This window comes from Corvus kubaryi, unplaced genomic scaffold (assembly GCF_017639235.1).
Source record: "Corvus kubaryi isolate FWS band 111438036 unplaced genomic scaffold, C.kubaryi_AGA036_p1.0 69, whole genome shotgun sequence".
Taxonomy (NCBI): domain Eukaryota; kingdom Metazoa; phylum Chordata; class Aves; order Passeriformes; family Corvidae; genus Corvus; species Corvus kubaryi.
Genome location: NW_024582057.1, coordinates 1013796 through 1031459, shown reverse-complemented (window position 1 = coordinate 1031459; position 17664 = coordinate 1013796). Strand labels below are relative to the sequence as shown.

The 17664-nt window shown below is 41.1% G+C and overlaps 1 protein-coding gene across 14 annotated transcripts in view; it reads left to right on the top strand.

The window, feature by feature from the left end:
* LOC121674672 overlaps positions 1-17664 on the top strand; it is a 300378-nt gene that overhangs the window by 57098 nt on the left and 225616 nt on the right. The gene's annotated exons all lie outside the window — the stretch shown is intronic.

Below are 17664 nucleotides of genomic sequence, written 5' to 3'. Positions count from 1 at the left end.
ACCAATGCATGCATGCCTTAATTTTTAACTCTTTTAACATCCTGCAGCCCAACACAATGTGAGGATCTCATATGAGGCTTGTTTCCTACCACATGTGGGTTCATTGTCACGGTGGTTGGTTGTGAAGTGGATGTAAAGCCGCCAGGGTGCCAGTTTTACATTTAGTCCAGACATGCAGTGAGGTATCTGTCTCAAGGGCTTTGTTCCTTCCCTCATATTAGTTTTATTATTTATATATTTTGACTTTTGACTATCACAGGATTAAAAGCCATAAGCAGTTTGATAATGGAAACCATGTTGTCTTCTTCCTAGGGAGTGTCCTGACCTGATAAACCATAGTGTTTTTCCCTGGCTGAGTTAATCCTGGGTGCTATTCTGTTAAGTGGCACAATACAAAAAAGTGCTGTTCTGATGCATTTTTGTGGGTCTGATGTCCCTCAGGAAGGGGAGGACTGTGGAGTTGAGAAGCTGATGTGGCATCTGTGAGCCCCAAGTGGCCCATGGAGCACACTTAGCATTTCTCCCTGTCAGTGGGACTGTTTGTGTGGGGTTTTTCTTTTTTTTTGGTTGGTTGGTTTTTTGGTTTGTTTTTGTTTTGGGATTGTTTTTAGTGAAAATTATTCAAGTTGCTGCCATCTTTTTTCTGGAGCTCCAGGTATGGCCTGCCAGCACGTGTTGAACAGTTTTACATCTTGCCGCTGGTGAGATTCCATTTCACCCCTTCCTACGGGCCACAGGCTCCCACAGTTTCCCTTTGTCTGGGGCTCCTCATGCTCTCTCCAAACCACATTGTGGTGTGAAATATGTGAAAAAGCAAGGAGGTCTTCTTGGTGTGTGGAAGTTAATGGTGAAAGTATACATCTCCATGGGCTTCCAGGCACAGGAGGTGGCAGGCATGTGGGACACACCGGGCCTTTTAATTCTGCCAAGCTTCATTTGAGGCGCACAAGCCCACCCTTTGGGGATTTCCAAAGTGTTTTTCCATTGCCTTGGCTGAAGAAACTTGTGCAAAGCATTCAAATAAACCTGTGAGTCAGACAGAGAATTTGGCCATAGCCTTTCCTGGGATCTGGAGGTGAATACTCAACAGCTAAACTCTCTTGAAATGTTTTTCTTTGATAAGAGCATGAGGTCAGCTTGGCAGAGATGTTGAACAGACACAGAAGGTATTTGTAGTGGGATGGCTATGAAATGAGGAAGGTTGACTGGAAAGGATGCAAATACACAAGTGACGGGGGGTCAAAAGCTGACTCTTGCTGCACTCTATTTGTTTTGTATCTGTAGCCTGTAGTACTGACTGGCTGTTTCTGACCACATTAATTTTTTTTTCCTTCCTCTGAGGTAGCTCAGAACTTTTGGCATTACTGTACTCTGCAACCATTCCCCAGTAATTTTTGCAGAGGGATGTCATCAGTGCCTGTGTTCTGTGCCACAGTGCTGTTCCCCAGGGCTCAGTATCGGGGCCAGTTTTGTTTAATATCTTTATTGATGATCTTGATGAGGGGACTGAGGGCACCCTTAGTGAGTTCGCAGATGGCAGCAAGCTGGACAGGAATGTTGGTCTTGGAGGGTAGGAAAGCTCTTCTGAGGAATCTGGAGAGGCTGGATTGATGGCTCAAGGCCAGTTGTATGAGGCTCAAAAAAGTGAAGTGCTGAGTCCTGCACTTGGTTCAGAAGAAGCCCTTGCAGCGCTAAAGGCTGAGGGAATGTGGGTGGAGAGGTGCCAAGCAGAAAAGGACCTGGGGCTGCTGGTCAATAGTGGCTGAGCATGAGCCAGTGTGTGCCCTGGTGGCCAAGCAGGCCGATGGCATCCTGGCCTGTATCAGCAATAGTGTGGCCCGCAGAAGTACTCCCTACTACGTCCCCCTGTACTCAACACTGGTGAGGCCACACCTCAAATCCTGTGTTTAATTTCTGCCAGTCACTTCAATAAAGACATTGAGGTGCTGGAGCTGTCCAGAGAAGGGCAACAGAGCTGGTGAGGGGTTTGAATCACAAATCATATGAGGAACAGCTGAGGGAGTTGGGTTTGTTTAACCTGGAGAAAAGGAGGCTCAGGTAGAACCTCATCACTCTCTACAACTACCTGAAGAAAGGTTGTAGGGAGGTGAGGGTTGGTCTCTTCTCCCAAGGGACAAGTGACAGGACAAGAGGAAATGGCCTCAAGTTGTGCCAGGGGAGGTTTAGATTGGATATTGGGAAAAATTTCTTCATTAAAAGGGTAGCCACATTTGCACCAGTCTGCCCAGAGTAGTGTTTGTCACCACCCCTGGAGGTATTTAAAACATGTATAGATGGGGTGCTTGGGGACATGGTTTAATGGGAAGCTTGGCGGTGTTAGGTTAACACTTGTATTTGATGATATTAAATGTCCTTTCCAACCTAAAGGATTGTATAATTCTATAAAGATCTAGAGAAATCAGAGTAAGAGAAGAAATGAGAGTGTGTAATTCAACCAAGAAAATACTGCTTTTCTTCTGTGGTGTTAAGGAAAAGTAAAAAAATCTTGCAGCCTTCAGGTTTTCTTTTATCTGTTACACAGAGACCTGCTTACTCAATTTTTTTTCTTTTCCTCCTGGGGTTTAGCAGCTCTGTCAGACTTTCTGGCTGTGTGGCAGTATAGTGGCTTGTAGACACAAATGGTATCAGGCTTTACAGGTGCAGGAGACACAGTAGCATTAATACAACATGGTTGTAAACACCAACAGGGCCTTATTTGTGTCTCCTTTTAATGATTTTTCTTGAATATGGCTTGCTTTAAAATAGCAGTTCAGGTCCCCTGTGTGAGATTTGACACTGGGGCTCAGCTGAAGAAATACATTATCTTTTAATAGCAAGGGTTTTGAGGAGAGTAAAATGCCAGCAGAATAAATAAATAAATATTGGAGAAAACAAACAACTGCCCCCCCTTTCACATGGTGAAAGATGCAACCCAGGAAAAAAGGATGTTTAAAGGATGGGTAGAAGGGGAAGAACAAGCCAGTTTAAATGTGTGGCTTTGATTTGATGCGTTGCTTCCTTTTCCTCCTCCCACTATGACTTCTTGTCTCTCAGCATTAACCTCCAGTCTCAGCGTAGTGAATGTTGTGCTCCCTAAGTCCTGCTCCTGCCCTTGTTCCCCTGCTGATGCCCCTGCTGAGCTCAGTGCTGACAGCTGGGGGAAATTCAGTGTGATTTGGAGTTGGGAAGTGCTGTATCAGCACATGGGAGATTAAGGTTTTTAGTAAATTTTTTTTCTTGCTTGTAGAGGGGAATTAGTGAGCTCCCAAATTCACTGGATTTATTGGAAATCTGTGCCTGCTGAATGTATTTATTTCCCCATGTTGCTGGCTGTACTCTTGACAGGTGCTGAGAGGAGATTTATAGAAACAGCAAATATTTGCTAGAGTGGCTGAAATATCTGAGGATTATTTAGATGTGACTCTTTATCATCATCTCTCTTAGTTCTAGTTCAGTAATTTAAATGCATAGGCTCGAGTCTTTGGAAATTTTTAATCTACTTCTCTGTTGGATTTTATACAGGTTTCATGACTAAATCCTACTACCAATGGACTAGTACAGAGCTGATACACAGACTTTGGGAGTAACATTTTTTTCTGCTTTTTAGTTTTGATGAAGTAATATTATGGGGAGAGCAGAACATGTCTACAGAAGGGTGCTGCTCATCACAGGAGAAAAACTTGGGTTGTGTTCCTCTCAAAGGAATCCTGGAAAAACTCCTGAAGAAAAATTTCTGTATTAGTTCCTCTGTTCATATTTTTGCAGGACTCCTTTTTGTGAAACTTACATTTTTTGTTAAATATTTCTGTAGATGAGTTGTACACCACTGGTTTTTAGAGGAGGTACAAGAGGATGAGAAAATGAAAGTAAAACAGATAACTCCTTCCAGATGTTCAGATCAAAATTTTATAAGGAAACAACAATAAAAGCAAATCATTAACCTTCCCTCAGGTTTCCAGTGAAATACATTGAAATCAATATCATCTTCACAGTTATTTGAGATGCTGACAGATATGTTCTGTCATGCACCAAGCCTAGAAGAAAGGTTCAGAACTGGTACCCTGTATGGAAAATTCCAGGTCTATGTTTGTTCTTATCCTTTTGCAAGCTCTCCTACCTTCATCACTTTGTCTGACCTTAATTTTGACTGCTCAGGGACAAGTAGGTAATTGCTGAGGTGCCAAGGTCCGGAACTGGTAAAACAATCTTTGTAATTTGCCCATGGTACTCAGCAGAGCTCCGAGGCTGTTTGTGGCTCTGTGCCACCTCTCCTTGTGTTTCTTAGCACAAGACCAGCTGCTTTTGCAGCTTCTTCATCTTTCTTGCACCCTTGGCAGGGCTAGAGTTTATCAGAACCAAGTAGCTGAACTTCATTTGGTTAAGATGATACCTGCTGGATCATAGGAAATCATTTGGCAGAGAAATGACAGGTTTCTTCTAATTGTTTTGCATTTTCTTCTCCCACTCCACAAGTTTTCCATCTATAGGTGCTCTGCTTGGAGCACTGTCCTGTGAAGTGCTTCAAAGGCAGAAGGCCTGTGACTATGTCTTTCTAGTCCTTCCTCGGTGAAGAGGCTGAGCTGATTTTGCTTCCTTACGAGCCCTGACACAGTTGTCGGCTCCTGCCATTTGATATTGCATTAATGTGCTCCATCAGTGGCTGCTTACCACAGTTTCCACAGGAGCTGATGCTATTGTAAAACATGCTGTTTATTTACAAGTGTATGTGTGTTTTTATTTTATTTGTGTGATGTTTTTGTGGTTTCCTTTTTTTTTGACTGTCTACTTCTGAGTGCCATTCAAGGTAGATTTTGAAATTGTTCTCCCTTTTCTCTGCTGCTCTTAGTGCAAAATGGTTTCAGTGTCTGAGAGCCCATTTCAGCTGGGGTAGTATGGCTTTGTGGATGTCGTATTCTTGAATTTATTTTTTTTTTTCTTAGGCTTGGGGAGACCAGATATTTATTGACCTTCATGGACTGTTTCAAAGCCTGCTGCCTGGAGGGAGTGGAGTGTGTCTGAGGCTTTGAGTTTCTGGGAGCACCAATCACATTGGTTCAGCTGATGCATGGCTGTGTCTTTGCAGCAATTTTTATGCATGCACCTTGGTCATGGCAGGCATGCTCCTAGGCCCCAAAGGAACAAAGCTCTGTAAATTACTGTCTTTCAAAATATTTTTGATTGACTGATTGCGGAGTTATTTTTCTAGGAAAATCTGAAAATATCAAGTCCAATAAGAAATTAATAAAATGAGATATGATTTAATGAGAAATCACAGAAAGTTGACTGACACCTGCAGCAACATTGGACTTTAATGTCAGTTTTGTATTCACGTAAAAGCATTCAAATGCATTAAAGAAATGAGATGTATTCTTGTTTTCAATAAGGATATTGCATTTCTCCTGTTTCCATATATCCTTAAGTTCAGGTACAGCTTCCATTTTAATCCTTAAAAAGTTTGAGTTGACATGCATAGTGAATATGCAAATGTATCTCTTTATTTTGGGGCCTGTTGAGCTGACCAAACTAGCACTGGCAAAAGTACTCTTCTTTTGCCAAAAATGATACTCCATGTTAACTTTTTCCATCAGACAGTCAGATTTGTATTGTGTTCTGTGTCATCTGTTGTTGGGTAAGGATTACAGGAATGATTTGGTTAGTGACAAGGAACTGTTCCTAACCACATCACCATCAGGCCTTCCCCCCAGTATATATATGTACATACTTAGAGAGCCCAGTAAAGCAAAAGTTTTCTATGGAATGTGTTTTTGTACATGGATGGAGGGATAGATAAAAGATGAAATGAGTATGGTTCTAAATCTGCTTTGTCTAACAAACTGTTATGTTTTGGTTATGAAGGGAGCGAAGTGTGGAGAGAAATATTATGGGTACTGCAACTATAATAAAATAGAGGAGAAAGTAGAGAAAGCTATTGCTCCAAAGGGGCTACTAGTGCATCTTTATTTCCCTTGTTTCATAGCGCCCTGTGAAGAAGAGACATTATAACTTATGTTTATGGAAATATCTATCTAGAGTAACTTTCTCTGGGCCCTGTGGCCTCCTGCTTGGCAGGAAATGAGTGGGAGAAGATGCAGCAGATTCTTTTGCTTGGAGGAGTAGCCAGAGCCCACTGTGAGCATCAGAAATACTCTGGCAGTCGCCATGCTGAGCCTGTGACCTGTCGAGGCTTTCAGCTTGACTGCCTTGGCCTGTGTCGTTTGTGTGATGGCAGAAATGGCCAGGCAGTGGTTGTCTTTCACCTTTCCTCTCTGCTTCTGGAATTGTCTGTGTCATTTACAGCACTTCAGTCTGCTTCACTTAGCTCTGTGGGAGACACTTCAGTCCAGTGGAACTGGACTTTCCTTTCTCTTCACCTGATGAGAGAAAAGGTGCATCTAGAGTAATTGCTTTAGATGAATTGGTAGGCTGTGTAGATGTAAATCTAAATTACTCTGGGCTGGGAGGAGCTGGGGAGGGGATCCCTCCCACCCAGTCTTTCTGTCCATGTGCCTGGCTCCCAGCACTCCCGAATCAGTCAGCAGCCACAGTGAAATTCTAGAAGTCATCCTCATATGCGTGGCAAACTCATTTTGGGTTGCCTGGGCTGAATTCCCTTTGGCTGAGCTTCTGTCCTCTTTTACAGTTTCAACACTTCATAGCCCTGAGACATTGTCTTCTTCCTAATTAATCTTTTCATTCTTTGTGGAGTCTGGACTTCCTCTCAATATCCTGTTTGAAGTGTTTATTCATCCGGGCAAGCTTCCAATCTTTCCTTACCATTTTTTCCCTTCCTGCTTGGAATGGGAGTGTGAATAACATTTGCCTTTTTCAAGTGAGGTATTTCTGTGTTTGAGGACAGCCTCAGTAATTTCCTTGGTTTCTCAAAATTTACCATTCTAAGATCCTGAAGTCCCCATTGCATTTACTTTTGTCTGTTTGATCCTTCTCAATAAATTGACATATGCAGCAATTTTTGACAGTCAACTTTTCTATCCAGTCTTTCCTTTTCACTAAAGCAGTGGTTAAAATAGATTTATCTCATTTTTTTCTTGTTTATGAAAATAGTCTCCTCAGTAATAGGGGGTAGGTCTCAGACATTTTTTGGGGGGGGCAACCCTTATCAAACAAGGTAAAAGAAGCAGCATATTGTAGTGTCAGAAAGGGAAAAAGAATTTGTTCCATATAGAAGTTGTCATTGGTGAAATTCTTTTTTTGTGTATCCACTCACCTTACTAGTTGCAGCAGGCCTGGAGTCACTCAGTATTAAAAGAGTCTACAGGTTAGCCTGGACCTCTCTGTACCTGGTCTGTGGCCTTTTTGTGCATTATAGGTATCTTCCAAACAGTCTCCATCAGGCTTTTGCATTCAAAGCTGGTAGCCTGCCGGAGGAGTAACGAATACCCTTGGCAATTCCTCGGCTGAAGAGTCAGAGCAAAAAGAGGAGAGAAACAGTGTGATAGAGATAGGACCTATGGAACAGTTCTTGTGCTTTCTTGGTGAGTACCTTCCTCTTTCTCATGTGTGTGAGTTATTAATGCCTTAAATAAATGCATCATTTTTTAGGAAAGCAAATACCCCATACTTACTTTAACCTAGTAATTTTAGGGCTAAGCTTGATACACTGACACCACTGGAAATAGGATGCATGTGGCTTGCATCTGGGACATAGTGGCTTATAAATAAAACTGTGACCAAAAACTCTGCCAACTTTTCCCCAGTGTCTGGTTTTTTTTTTCACTGTGTGTGCATTCGAACCTGAGTGCATATCTCCTGTGAGGTGAGGATGTTTGCTCTGTGCCAATCATGTAGATTTATCTAAGCATAATAAAAGAGCACAATAAAAGTACTGTGTAAAATCAGTAAGAGGAATACTATTAAGTGCACAAAGTTGAAAATGCAAAAAAGGTTGAAAGTTTAGAAATTTTGCCCACACCATGCACCAGAAATGTCTCAGCATGGGTTTTGTCCCCATTCTTTCCTTGGAGATGTAGAACGCCCGTGTGGAAAACCTCCTCTTGCTCCTTGCATTTTATTCCTTTCCATTACTGAAATAAATCCAAGTTCTCGTAGTTCACGTGAAATGGATGCAGTCCAGGGAGATCGTTGCCCTGTTCTCATTATTAATCTAGGAGGTTTCATACTTGCAGCATGTTGCTGTGCTGTGAAGAATACAGAGAGGGCAGAAGCGTCTGCCTGGGGGCTGGGGCAGAGGCGGAATTCCTCCCCCCCGGTACCCAGCAGCCTCTTCAGGGATGATTTCATGCGGATTTGAGCATGAGCTAGTGCAGAGCCAGCCCAGCCCGAGCTGTTCTCACAGAGAGTCCATGTGGGAAGGAGAGGCGCTGGGCTGGATCTGCCGTGGGGCATTCTGCTGAGCTCTGCCGCTTCCATCACCGGTCCCTGACCTGGCGGGGAATTCCAGTTAGCGGTGATGAGACCTACCCAAAACTGAGTCACACTGTATTTAAATTAAAACAAATATTTAGTGAGTGTTTTTCTTTAGGACCCTCTTGTGTGAGACTTATTAAATGTCAGTGTTTAACTGGAGTGCAAACACAGCTGTAATTAGAAAGGATGTTTTTGCTTAAAGCTGTATGCCATCGCTGACTGGGGTTTGTAACTCCATTATTAAATGGCTTTTCCCAGTGACCTGGTCTAAAGATTCCCAAACCATGATCCTACAGATCACTTCAGGTCTTCAGGGAGCTGACGCACTGTGGCAGCTGCTCTCAGGCTTCTTGCCAGGGATCAAATCATGCAAAAAGCAGCTAAAACCACTTTGAATGCTTCCCCCGCCACTTTCCCAATGCTCTCAGCACCCTCATGCCTCCCCCAAGTAAGCAAATGCTGTCTAATTCCTGCTGCTTGTTTGTGAGTGGGAGGAGGAGTTCCCAAGGACATCAACACCCTGGAGAAGTGTCTCTGGTAGCTCTTTCTGGAGGAGTCATTGCCACTTCTTTTCTTATAATGTTTTAAAATAAATGATGATTTGTGTGTGGTGGTGTTGGATTAATTTGTGTGTGGTGGTGTAGGATGGATAGCTAGGTGACTTCTGGTGTAGAAATTAACATTTCTGGTGGTCAAAATACATGGAATGTTCTGTATATGGAATCCTTGCTTGGAGGTACAGAAGATGGATGGTCTTACCTTATGAAAAAGTTTACTATTCTGTGAATATCAGGTATGACAGTTGGAGTATTTTTGGGTGTTTTTTGTTTTTTCCCTTTCAAAATCACAATATTAAGTAACCCAAAAACCAATTTCTATTTCAAGGTGGTTTGTGGAAATACCGAAGACATCCCTTATTTTATTTATTTTTTTTTTTTGAGCTGCATATTTAGTTCATATTAATTTTGTTAGTGTCTTATGAATTTTCTTATTACTGTTCCATTCTCTTAAGATTGATGAATGCTTTCTTGGAAATAAAAGGTTAATTCTTTTTTCCGTGACTCAGGAAAGGAGATTTTTGAATTGTGAGAATATTTATTTTTATCTTATCGACAAGGATGTTGGGATGAAACAAATGCTTCTTTAAAAGACAGCAGCTGGTTCCAGCCTCCAGGTTTGAATTATTCTGCTTACAAGCAGATGGAAGCAAGCCTATATAGGTTGCTTATTTAAGAGGTTAATGTACTTTCTATGGGGAATGCAGAACTGGATCTCACAGAAAGGAATATACTAATGTTGTCAGTGATGAGTTTTCATAATTTGAATTCACACCAAGGGCCTTTGAAAAAGTGCTTTACTCTGAAAGTAATTTTGATCTTCTGCAAATAAAAATAATAAATGTTTGACCAGAGCCAGATTGCAGTTGTAAATGGCAGTTTAGCTATTTCAGATTTGTCAGTTGATTCAGTTTTTTTGGATGAATTCGAAACAAATATCCCAATAAAAGAAATTTTCAGGGGAGGAGAGTTATTTTACATGCTGGTTACTGGCAAGGGAAGGAATGCTTGTGCATAGCCAGAATCTCACAGAAGGCCTTTCTTATTCATGGGAAGTGTGTGTGTGTGTACACAACGTGTGTGTAGATGTTATATATATTAGAATTTTCCGTGCAACTGGTATCTAGCACTGTGTAAGTCTAGCAGAAAAAGATTCAGTTTGAAAGATAACCATTCAGTATCTTCACTGTGATGATGTGGGTTGTTCAGCTCATGTATTGCTTTACAGAGAATATGTAGTGAGTGAGAAGGGATTATTTTCACTTGAACTGTTCTTGTGATGGAGGGAAGATGAGGCAGCAGCAAAGTGGGTCGTACCGAATCCCTCATTCTTTGTGTAGAATTTGGAAAAAATGGAAATACAGTGAGAAATTGACAAGTTTATCCTCCTCTTGCTGGGTGCCCATTCTGTATTTTCAGGTTTTAATAAAGCTGGTAATTCTGTAGTGTATCCTTCTTAAATTCTCAGCAGTTTACATGTATCCAAGATGTTTCCTTTAGGAAAGTTTTCCTCTTTCCATGTGCTAAGTAGAGAGCTGTGAGCAGCACTGTCTTAAAGGGAGAGCAATGCCTGTTTCCAGAATGGCAGTGACAGACATTGTAGGGGAAAAAAGGTGGCAGTAGTGTTTCCCCAGTACTGTGTCTCCTCACAGGGTGTGGTACTTACTGTATGTTACAATGACCTGCTTAAAAAAAATTTAATTAATTGTCAAAAAAAATCCTAAACATTATGAAATACAGTTCAAGATATGTTTCTGCTTAAGATGTTGGTAAGATTTTTATTTATTTTCTAGCAATTCTTTGAATATAATTGCTAAACGTGTAGATAGGTCCTGTGAGATGATCTGTAGCACTGAGTGAAGGTAGCTGAAGATACAAAATATTGTATCAATTTGCCTTTTTGCAAACCGAAATGCACCTCACAGCAAACTTCCTGTTGATGGTATTTTGGGGTTGGAGGTTTGAGTGGTCCCAGATATATTTTGCAGATGCATTCTTGCCTGGCGTCAGTGGATTCCAGGGCTCTGGGCCCTGCCGTTGTTGGCTGCTTGCATCAGGGCATTGCAGTACATTCACCTTTAGGCAATTTCCTACCTTTGGCTCATTCAATACCCAGAACCTTCTTACATGAGATAACGTGTGAGCTGGGATACATTTACTATATCATAAAGTTCTTCTCACACTTTAAAAAATAACAGAGTTGTCACTATGGATCAAATATTCATTGCCCTGATTTGGAAAATGTGTTCTTTGACTGCAGTGTTCATTTCTGTGGAGCTATTTCACATTGCCACTCACTCTCACTTTTGGTGTGACCTGTATTATGTGTGCATATGGCTCTGTTTCACTGCAGAAATGCTGTGTCTAGCAGCGTATTTTTCCTCCTCTCTTCAGGAACCTTGGTTTTCTGTACTTTAGGAGACCTTTTGGACACTTCAGTGTATTTCTAGAGTATGATTTTCTAAAACCACAAACAAAGAAAACCCAGCCCTAGGATGCAGGTGCCACAGCAAATAAGTGGAGATCAAAGGATTTCATATTGTGAAGAGATGCTGTCAAATCAGAAGGTGTAAGAAAAGGAGAATGTTTTTAAAAGGCCTGAATCTCTAGGGTGCTTTTTCCTCAGGACATATCCTTTAATTTTCTGAAAAGTTCCAGAACACTTAAACAGTGCAATTTTTTCCTAATCTTTCCTGTATTATATTGACAGTTTGTGAGCTGGGAAGGAATGCTATAGGTGGACCACAGAGCTTCCACATATTGATCTGTGTTTCTACTCCTTTTTTTTTTTTTTTCAGTTTTTCCTTAAGAGTAATGGCAGAAACGTGCTTTGCAACTTTCATATGAATGTGAAGAAAAAACAAAGCAGCCAATATGAGACAGATATGTGTCCATATGTCTTGATCAGTGCTTCTTCTGTTTCTTTTCTGAGAATGCTTCACCGTGAGCGTTATTTCAGTATCTCTGCCTTTGCAGTTAATGATTGTAATTAATAAGTAACTGTTACAATATATCATAGCAGTGCACTTCTGAGTATTCTTTTAAAAATTATTTTGAAATACAGCTGTGGGATGATAAATGAAAGTGCTAATAAATGAATGTAAGACAAACTACATGGAAGAGTTTGAAATATCTAAAACTTACAGGTTGTTTTTGATAAGAAAAATCCCGAGACTATGGTTTTTTGTTTGAAGGATTTCCCAGGGGTGCATAACTTGGTAGCAAAAAGACATTAAACTGGAATTACATCTGGGTTTTCTTTAGAAGTAACCTATATGATATGAAAGTAACTTCAGAATCCTTCAGAATGAAAACTTCCTTGCAAATTAAAATGCTCTCAGAAATGTGAATGGAGGGGAGATAAAAAGGGGCTGTGAAGTTGTATATCATGACAGTGTGAAATAAATAGGAGCCAAATACAGTTTTGGATCATGATAATGGGACAGCTAATACCTTTTTAGCTGTACTGCTCCATCCATAGTTTTTTTAGAGTGAAGATTAAAATTGTGGGGAGGCATAACCTATTTCAGGATGGAAGGAAGCATCCCTCTGGCAATGAATTGTCACCTGTGCACCAACACTTGCTATACTGTTCCGTTTGCACCAGGGATGGTGGTTGCGGTGAGAGAGCCTTCCCAAAACATGTTTCTGGGATTCCAGAAACTTGAGGCAGCTTCTCCTCAGTGTTTGGTCTGGGGTTTCAACACCACAGTCCTGCATAGTGTGTGCTCTTGGTAACACAGCTTGATTATTCTTGGAAGGAACCATGTCAGTCACAGGTTGATGTGTCTCCAGGGGATGCCTGTTTAGGAGAGGTTTCAAAATTTACAATAATACTGCCTATTTATCTGAGAGATGTGTCATTTTTAGAATTCTTGTTCAAACATTAGAATTATTTTCTGCTTGTTTTGTTTTCACTCTGCTAAATTGATGAATATAGTCCTTTATTTGAAGTTGATTAATAAAGATCTTAACATGCTGTTTAAATTATAGCAGCTTTATACTTCATTAGTAAAATATTATGTAATGATTATGTTTGGATCTCATCTTCTTTTTCTTTTCTCCTGCTAGTATTATTCTGTGGTGGCCTTCAAACAAGGGATCCTGTTAGATTCTCACTGGGTGGCCAAAAAGCAGATTACAAAAGTTATAAAGATTCATGTTTGTTTTGGGTGGAGGCTTCAAAGGCTCACAGGCTTCCTTACACAAGGATGAAGTCAGGAAATGTGAAGGCAGGAAAAAAAAGATTCTGAATCTGTTTTGTGTAAAAAGGGGGTTGTAAAGCCACTGTCCTTGCTTAGCTTCAATGGAAAGGCAGGGTAATCATGGATTTCTTTGCACTGTATGTCTTTGATGTTTGTGTTAGTTGCAACCAATAAAGCTTCTTTTTATTCTTTACATGTATGCCTTAGTAATGTAAAATGCAGTGACATATTCATAAGGCAAATTGTAAACAGTGTGCTAAAGCTTAGTGACTTAATGCCTGTAGTTTTGAGGTGCCGGATGATGGGATGTATTCCAGTCCATATGTTCTGCAGATTGCAATTAGTAAAACCCTCCTGCTGCTACGTGGGATAAAGTGTGAGTTAGGATTTAAAGCTGTATATTTTTTTTTCTTTGATAAGTTACTGAAGGAATTACCTCATCAGTTCCTTCCAGTACTAAAGATAACTCACTCATGTGACTTGCCCAAGCTGGTCTGTATCTGCAGGCCTTCTGATACTGTTGTATATCACCCATGTTAGTAATTTTATTAGATGATGTTAAGATATGGCTGTTAATCAGAGTTCTTACATGATATTATGAATGTCTGCAGGAACACAGGTCTTTATATACCATGTGTATACTCTTAATGCTTAAATGATGGTGCACAGATATGTACCAAGGATGGATGAACATAAAAGGAAGAAATTATTTCTTGTCTTATTCAAATGACTCCTTTCATGAAAAAAGGAAGGAAATGCTTTGTATTAATATGCAATTGTTTATATATGCTCTCAGAGGTGTTATCTGCTGTGCTTTAAATATGCAGTAGTCTCTGTCAAGAAAAAGAGTTTTGTCCTTGTGTTTTCTAGCTGTAAATATTTTTTCCCCTGAGGTTCCCACCCCTCCACCCCCTCATTTTTCTTTTAGGAGGCTTCCACTTAATGAAGCTGCAGACAGGAAGTGATTCAGATTGCAGAATGGACACTGGCAACATGCATATGCATGAGAAGATGCTGTGAGATAGTCAGGGCTTTGAAAGAAAGCCACCATGGAGCAGTAATCCCACAGAGGAATGACTCAGGAGGACTCTGTACTTGAGTTGCTTCTGTGAAATTGTTGCCCTTTGTCAATATTTGCCTATATAGGCATTATTGATTGGGTTATTTGTGTTTATTATTATATATGATAACTTTATATCACTTTTGTGGTGAGGTAGCTCTTTGTTTCAGTGGGAAATTGAAGTTACAGAACACCCAAGCAGTGTTTAAGTTTGCCATTCAGGGCTTGCTGCAGAGATGTTACAGCTATTTTTGGTCTCCCTCCGGGTCCGTGGGAACCAAGATGTAGGGAAAAGAGAGGGGTCTTATCCCAGCACTAGGGCAGGACATAGCTAGGGGTTCCTCTAGGTGAGGAGATGATGTGCAGCTGAGCTCAGGATGGGATGTAGCCTAAAACTGACTTGGCCAAGGCTGCCTGGGCAGCCAGGACAGGGCAGGCAGATGAGATCTCTCTCATGCTGCTGCTGCTTGGGCAAATGACTATGTGACAGAAGCTAGACAATCCAGGACATGTTCATTTAAAATCATAACTTGAAGTCACTCCCCCACTTATTTAACCAAACTGAGGAGTGGCAACAGATGCTGCAGTGTTACAAACTGCTCAGAGCCCAGGCTGGTCCTGCATTTTGGCCACAAAAACCCCCTGCAGCACCACAGGTTGGGGACAGAGTGACTGGAAGTGCCCAGGCAGAAAGGGACCTTGGGTACTGATTGACAGCAGCTGAATGTGAGCCAGCAGTGCCCAGGTGGCCAAGAAGGCCAATGGCATCCTGGCCTGTATTAGGAACAGTGTGGCCAGCAGTGATTCTTCCCCTGTACTTGGCACTGGTGAGGCCACACCTTGAGTGCTGTGTCCAGTTCTGGGCCCCCCAGTTTAGGAAGGATGTTGAGATGCTGGAGCGTGTCCAGAGAAGGGCAGTAAGGCTGGTGAAGGGTCTGGAGCACAAGTCCTGTGAGAAGCATCTGAGGGAGCTGGGGGTATTCAGCCTGGAGAAAAGGAGGCTCAGGGGGGACCTTGTTGATCTCTTCAACTGCCTGAAAGGAGGTTGTAGCCAGGTGGGGGTTGGTCTCTTCTCCCAGGCAAGAAGTGACAGGACGAGAGGACAGACACAGTCTTAAGCTGTGCCAGGGAAGGTTTAAGTTGGACTTTAGGAAGAATTTCTTCACACAAAGGGTGGTTGGGCATTGGAATGGGCTTCCCAGGGAGGTGGCCAAATCACTGTCCCTGGAAGTGTTTAAGACTGGATGTAGCATTGATTCTGTGATTCTGTGGTTAACTGAGCATTGAACAGCACTATGTGGGAAAAATCAAGCAAACCTAGTTTTCTTGGCAATAGTTACCCTTGTTTTCCATTTCAGGAGGATCTAGGGCTCTGTGAAGTATAACTAGAGATTGTCGTTACAAGTCAGCTTCCCAAGACCTCTTACATTCAACACTGACTCTTAAATTGACTCCAAAACCGCTAAAAATAGATATTACAGTGTGATTGTTACAAGATTAATGTTATGGAATCTACAGATGTAAATTATAGTTCAGTTTGGGAGGCTTTGCATGTATAAATCTCTCATGAATACATTCAAGCAAATATTAAAGGGGTGGAGAATCTTCTGTTTTGGTTTTCTATTGGAGTACTTGTTCCAAGAACTGGCTTGATTTGGTCTCTAGTGGCAGAAAATGAAACCTGACGTAATTTCCACTAAGGATTGAGAAGGTCAAACCAGTTTTGGAATCCAGACCCAAATCTGAGAACTGTTCCAAGTTCGTCAGTCTAAAGGTGTTCCACTGATTCGATGAGCGTCCTTGCCATGATGAATTCAGAGGTGAGCAGCCTTACAAATGGAAGCTGTAACAACCATTACACCAGCAAAAATCGGTTTTGCCACTGGAGTGGCAGGTGTTCAGCCAGCCTTTCTTTTCTGCTGTTCTGCCCCAGAGCCACTGCTGTAAACCTGAGAAAACTCTGATTGTTGTTTACGCTTAGGCACCCTAATGTTGCTGTGATGGTACCCAGGGACACTTGTCTGATGGTGTTTGCTATAGTATAAACTATGATAATATGATAATGTTGCTGTTTCTAGTTATTCACAGAAGTAACTGATAGCAAAAGCTATATTTTAAAAAAACAGTGATTCTTCCTTCAGATTTGCTATTAGTGTAATTAAATTAAGTATGTATGTTCTTAGATCTAATATGACTAAAATTTGCTTTCTGAATGTGATGGTATTTTCTTTGTTCTAGAAATACATCCTAAAGCTTTTAGAGCAGGTGGTTAAAAGTGACCAACTGTCTAAAGATATATAGACACCAAAAAAAAAAAAATTGTTTTACATCTTATTTACTGTTACTTGTGGTGCCTTTGTAGAAACTTGAGTGTTTCTTCCCTATCAATGCTTTTTTATTTGTTTTTGTATTGAGACAATAGACTCAATTTCTATTCTTTTTTTTTTTTTTTTTTTTAAAGAAGTTAAAGCTTCTTCTGTGTTGTCAGAGTCATAAGAATTTTCTCAAGTCCGGCTTCTTCAATTATTTTGTAGTGAATGTTGCAATATCACTGAGTGGCTACAGTTATTCACACAAATTGTAACCAATAGAAGAAACCAAATCAATGTTTGCATTGTTGCTACAGCTTGGAAAAAAGATTTTTGGCAGTGAAGAATAGGTGTATGTAATGAGCTCTAGATTTTAAATATAGTGAGAAGAATATAGGAGGAAATTTCCTGTATTTTTATGAGCATGACTCATGAGGGATATATTTGCTATAGTTAATATCCAGTGGGTTTTGCCCTCCTGAAGTACCATGTCTTGTGCACAAAACTCCTTCACTTGGCTGATCTTTGGCGTTGTTTTTGGTTGATCTCCACTGTCTTTAGTCAGAGTCAGCTGTATTTCCCTAGTGCTCACCAGGGGAAAATACTGCTCCAATGCACTCAGGCCAGATTCCCTCCTTTTTTTTTTATGTTATTCACAGGGATGCTCTCAAACTCCACCTAAACTCCTGCTTTTGGAACCAGTGGAAATCTGCCTGCTTTGGTACATGTCTTAGCAAGCACATGGAAGCTGTACTTGCTAATTGCAGTCAGTGATGACAGTCTTGCAATCCCATCCCCCTGAACTTGAGCGTTTGTGTATTCCCATGGGACACCAGGCTTAGATGCTCAGTCCCGAGGTCTGCTGGGCCACGGCATGCAGTGTGGACATGCTTCCTGCTGTCTCAGGCTAGTAGGTGCAGCCAAAAGTGGGGTCTCAGGAGGAGGACAACTGGGACAGTGCAAAAGGGGTTGGTGGGAACAACGTGAGAACTCCCACTTGCTTCCCTTGAAATGGATGCTAATGTTGTTTAAAGACAAAAAACCAAACAATGCAATAACAGCAAAAACCTACTGGCACACCTTTGGGGAGTCCCATAAGAAAAGAAAATGTGACAGATGCTTGCCATCTTAAATAACTTTATTATTTT